We start from the raw sequence: 5,646 nt of genomic DNA on the forward strand, positions 1-5,646 counted from the left end.
CAGTCACTCAACTTAGGCTCCTCTCAATCCAATACTCTGCAGTCCATTTTAAGATTGCAGTTTTACACCTCGTGTAGCTTTCCATTAGCATCATTTCCTGATGCAGAGCCCTGTGAAGGAGGGAGTCCAGACCAAAACCATTTGAGGGAGTGGAAAGTCAAACTGCCCCTGGGGGGCCAAGTCCTCTTATCAGGCCTGGATGGTCCTAAAAGAATCAGAAATTGTAGAAAGGATGAGGAACTGGTAGGGGGGTGCTGGGTGAAGCGCTACACTTTCTGCGTCAGAGACGAAGTAATAAAAGATCCAGCTGGAGATGAGGCAAGGGGTTTTGGTAATTGCTCTAAGCAGACTGCTAGGGTTTGCACTGACTTTGTGGGCTCCTGCTCTGAGGAGTGGAGCTTGTTCTGAGGTCAGGTGGCCAGTCAGACAGGAACAGGGCCTGCTTCTCTTGGTTCTAGTTTTTTGTATGACAGAAGGCTTCCTGCACACTAAGGGCCAAACCCATATTTCATGTTGGGAATGCTACTGTAGAATTCCTTTGTCCTAAAGCTTTTCTCCTCTAAAAATGCAAATTTCCATGAAGAGAGTTAATACATTAAACATTATCACTCACTAGACATTATTAATTATAAATTTTTCTCTTTTAAGCAAAAATTAAGTGCCCTTTGTTTTACTACTTAAAAGAATGCCAGTGTTTTTTACAAGCAAATGGCTTTCTGAAAGTTAATTTTCCTAACTTTGAATGTGAAAAATTCATGAATATTAATGAAGGACTCACTCTGGTGTAAATAGTGAATGCAGTTTTTAATGTGTAAAAAGTCCAAACCATGATATTATTAACTTGAAAAAATTGAATGTTAATTTCCATACATTTGCCCGTATATATCATTATTTTTATGACAGTGGATTATATGAACCATAAATTTACAGTTTCCAAAATTATATAAGTCTTAAAGATTATCAGCCTCTGACTTTTGAGTGCCATTCTTCAGAGTTACTTGTTTGGAAAAGAATATCAAATAATGACCATCAGGCAGCATAACAGGTTTCAAAAGAACTGCAGATTTGGCCTTGTGTCCATGCTTACATTAAAGTCTATTTGATTTCCTACAGGAGAGAATCTGCATTGTGAACTTGGAATGTACAGCATGCATCCCTAATTTAGGTAATAACACCCATTCTGCCAGAGCTCCCAAATTAAGAAAACAACCAGAAAAGCTATACAAAAACATATGTTATTTTTCACAAATTTAAAGCTTTATTTGCAAAGCATCAGCCCACTCTCCACGGGCGCTATACTTTGCAGGAATCACTGCCCCGCTTACGCCCCCGCCCCGCTTACGTCGGCAGTCTTCTGGACCTGCCTCTCTTCCCTTCTCCCTGCCAACCTCAGTCCTTACTCAAGGCAAGTTAACAACCTTTGTGCATCCTTGCACACCTTCTCCCTACTTTCTAAATTAGACAAATACATATACATGGAGATTTCCTCCTCATTGTTTTACAAAATAAAAAAGAGGGTATAAAATTACCTGCATTTCCTTTCTCAGGAAAAAAATGTATTAGGAATCTCCCAAAGTCAAGTGACAGAAAGCTCACTCATTCTTTTAACTATATAATATTCTGTGTTGCTTAATATTCTATGATGTGGATACACCACAACTTAGTCAATTGTTTCCCTCTTGATGGGCATACTGTCTGTTGCCAGTTTTTTGTTCCTACATAAAGCGCTGCAGTGAAAGTCGTTTATACATGCTCTTATGTACTGAGGTCTCTGATTCTAAGGACTAGTGGGACGGAGATAACCGGGGCAAAGATATGCATTGTTTTTTATTTAAATAGGTTCTGGTAGATTGCTTTGTCAATGGACTGTATTGAATTCATAGTTTCAAATGCAACATATGAGCGTGTCCTCACCTCTATTGCCACCAGCCATAGGTGTTCCTATTCTTTACAATCATTCCATCTGGGTAAAAAGTGATTGCTTTTTGTTAATATTCATCTTTGATAATTTTATCTTAAATGCACACTAGTAGTTCTGGATCAGAGTCAGGTTTCTTCATACTTCCTGGAAATAGGTATGCTGGTCCCATTTTCCCAACTCTGATTCTGCTGTCTCTGTCTTCAGGAGGAGACTTCTGTGCTGGGCACTCTGAATCCCTGTGGATCCACACAGAATTTTCTTTCATGCTACCAGATGAACAATATCTGAGCTGGGAAAGATTCTCGGGAAGGGTTTTTGTTGTTGTTGTTATTTTGTTAGTTTTACTTTCAGCGGTCTGTGGATTTTATTTCATTTTCTCTAGCTTCAGGTTTTTGATGAGAAATCTGATGTCAGGCTGGTAGTTTTCCTTTCAAAGTAACTTTTTCTTTCTTTCCAACAGATTCCAAGATTAGTGCTTTCATTCCTGGAGTTCAAGAATTTTACCAGAATATGCCTGTGTGTAAGGAAAAATATGTCTGTTTTTGGTTATTATTTTTTAATCAATCTGACTGGAATTCAGTAAGGCCTTTCAATCTTCAGATTCAAACTGTTCTTTAGCTAGATAAATTTTCTGCCTTTTTTTGTTAAATTATTACCTGTCCTCCATTGTTCCTTCTTCTCCTGGTAATCTCATTCATTATGTACATGTTGCAGCTCTGGTATCTGTCCTCCGTGTCTATTTTTTCAACATTTCTATTGCTTTTTTCTTCCTCTTTAATTTGAACGCTTTCTTTCACTTTCTAGACCACTGATTCCAGTATGAACATTACCATCCTTTCTTGAAATTTACCTACTAAATTTAAAAGTGAGAGAATGAAGCTGAATGCTTTCAGAACTTCTCCTTCATGCTATAATTGAATTTTGTTACATTCTTTTCCTTCTTGCTTGTGACTCAGGTTGTCCTCTTTCCCCTGAGCATTTCTAGATGGCTAGGAAGCATCTGGTATATGAGTAATCTATCGCTGCAAAACAAATTACCTTACAACTTTGCCTATGAAAACAATAACACACATTTATTATCTCTGGAGAATTCGAATGGAATAACAGAATACCCAAAGAAAAGTAAGTCTTCCTTCTACCCCAGAACTTCAGTTCCATCCACCCATCAACCCATCCAGAGATAACTGTAATTTATAGTTTACAAAAATTTCTAAGCATGTATACATAAGATATATTTTTTACTTTTTGCTTTGAAATAATTTCAGACTTTCAGGAAAATTACAAAAATCACAAAAAACACATCTTTCACGCAGACTCATCAAATATTAGCACTTTGCCACATTTGTTTTATTATTCTATGTGTAAGTACATGTGTTCGTATTTGTATGTATATATATGTACTTTTTTAAAAAGCAGTTTGAAGGGTCATGGGAAGATGGTGGTGTGAGTAATTCAGAGGAAATCTCCTCCCCAAAATATATGTTTATGAAAATACAATAAATACAATAAATATTCCTAAAAGAGACACCAGTGGATGCAGTACAACAGCCAGGATACATCTACATCTGCGAGAACTCAGCATCACATGAAGGGCGTAAGATACAAGCCGCGGCCAGGCAGGACCCAAACGCTCCCCCACCCGAAAACCCGGTGGGAAGAAAGGAGTCAGAATGGAGAAGGAGGGAAAGCCCAGGACTGCTAAACAACCAGCTCTAGAAATCCGCACCCAGAACGCAGACACAAGGTGCATGGGGTGCTGGATATTAGAGAAACAGAAAAGCAAAACCTGTGGGCAGGTCCCCACAACCGGCGCCCCTGGGACAAAAGAAAAGCAAGTGCTTTCTGCAAGTCTTAAAGAGACAGGGACCCCATAGCTGGACAAAGTTGTCGCGGCACACTCAGCCAGCAGCTGGGAATCTTGGGGAAACTTAGGCGCCCTAAATCCCGGGGAGGCAGTGCAGCTCTGAAGTCCCTCACGGCACTAAGCAGCCTGCCAGTCATTCCTCCAACTGGCACGGACCCTGACACACCGGCCCAGTAGTGGAAGAGGATGGCAGCGCCAGAAAGGACCAAGAGCAGATCCGTGCGCCAACGGCACCAGAGGAGACCAGGAGAGGCTTGTGCGAGCCTGCAGCAGCATGACAGAATAGCCCGGGTGCAGCTCAAGCAAGGGGGGCAGGGGAGCCAGAGGAGCCGGTAGAGACCTGTGCGCACCTGCAGCAGAGACAGAGGGAGCAGGCGCGCTCCTAGCAGCCGACCGGAATCCCAGCCCAACGCACAGCTGCCCGGGCCAGATCCACAGGCTGCTGTTGGTACAGAGCTGCCCGGCAGGGTTGCTGCTAGTATGGAGGAGCGCACCTGGTGTGCCTGCCACTCCCCGCAGGGCTCCGCACTGCTCTGATGGAGACCCCACCCACAGCAGCTTAGGGGACTAAGCTGGTGGCTGCTCCGGGAGTTCAGGTAACTGTCACAGGCAGTGGAGAAGGGCAAGGCATCCAGCAAGCAGGAAAGGACTTTCTTCTCCCAGCTGACACACCCGCAACCTGCCTACAGCCACTGCTATCATCATGAAAAGGCAAAAAAATCTGATCCAGACCAAGAAACTTCAAACAACACCTGAGAAAGGATCTGCAGAGACAGACCTAACCACTCTCCCTGAAAAAGAATTCAAAATAAAAATCATAAACATGCTGACAGAGCTGCAGAGAAATATGCAAGAGCTAAGGGATGAAGTCCAAAGGGAGATTACAGACGTCTGGATGGATATTACAGATGTCCGGAGGGAGATTACAGAAGTGAAACAAACTCTGGAAGGATTTATAAGCAGAATGGATAAGATGCAAGAGGCCATTGATGGAATAGAAACCAGAGAACAGGAATGCATAGAAGCTGATGCAGCGAGAGATAAAAGGATCTCCAGGAATGAAACAATATTAAGAGAACTGTGTGACCAATCCAAAAGGAACAACATCCGCATTATAGGGGTACAGAGGAAGAAGAGAGAGAAAAAGGGATAGAAAGTGTCTTTGAAGAAATAATTGCTGAGAACTTCCCCAAACTGGGGGAGGAAATAGTTGCTCAGAAATACGGAGGCACACAGAACTCCCGAGAGACGGGATCCAAAGAGGACAATACCAAGACACATAATAATTAAAATGGCAAAGATCAAGGATAAGGACAGAGTACTAAAGGCAGCCAGAGAGAGAAAAAAGGTCACCTACAAAGGAAAACCCATCAGGCTATCATCAGACTTCTCAACAGAAACCTTACAGGCCAGAAGAGAATGGCATGATATATTTAATGCAATGAAATAGAAGGGCCTTGAACCAAGGATCCTGTATCCAGCACAATTATCATTTAAATATGAAGGAGGGATTAAACAATTCCCAGACAAGCAAAAGTTGAGGGAATTTGCCTCCCACAAACCACCTTTACAGGGTATCTTAGAGGGACTACTCTAGATGGGAGCACTCCTAAAAAGAACACAGAACAAAACACCCAACATATGAAGAATGGAGGAGGAGGAAAAAGAAGGGAAAGAAATAATCATCAGACTGTGTTTATAACAGCTGAATAAATGAGTGAGGTCAGACAGTAAGGTAGTAAACAAGCTAACCCTGAACCTTTGGTAACCACAAATCTAAAGCCTACAATGGCAATAAGTACATCTTTCAATAATCACCCTAAATGTAAATGGACTGAATGCACCAATCAAAAGACACAGA

This window comes from Manis javanica, chromosome 11, assembly GCF_040802235.1.
Source record: "Manis javanica isolate MJ-LG chromosome 11, MJ_LKY, whole genome shotgun sequence".
NCBI classification, from domain to species: domain Eukaryota; kingdom Metazoa; phylum Chordata; class Mammalia; order Pholidota; family Manidae; genus Manis; species Manis javanica.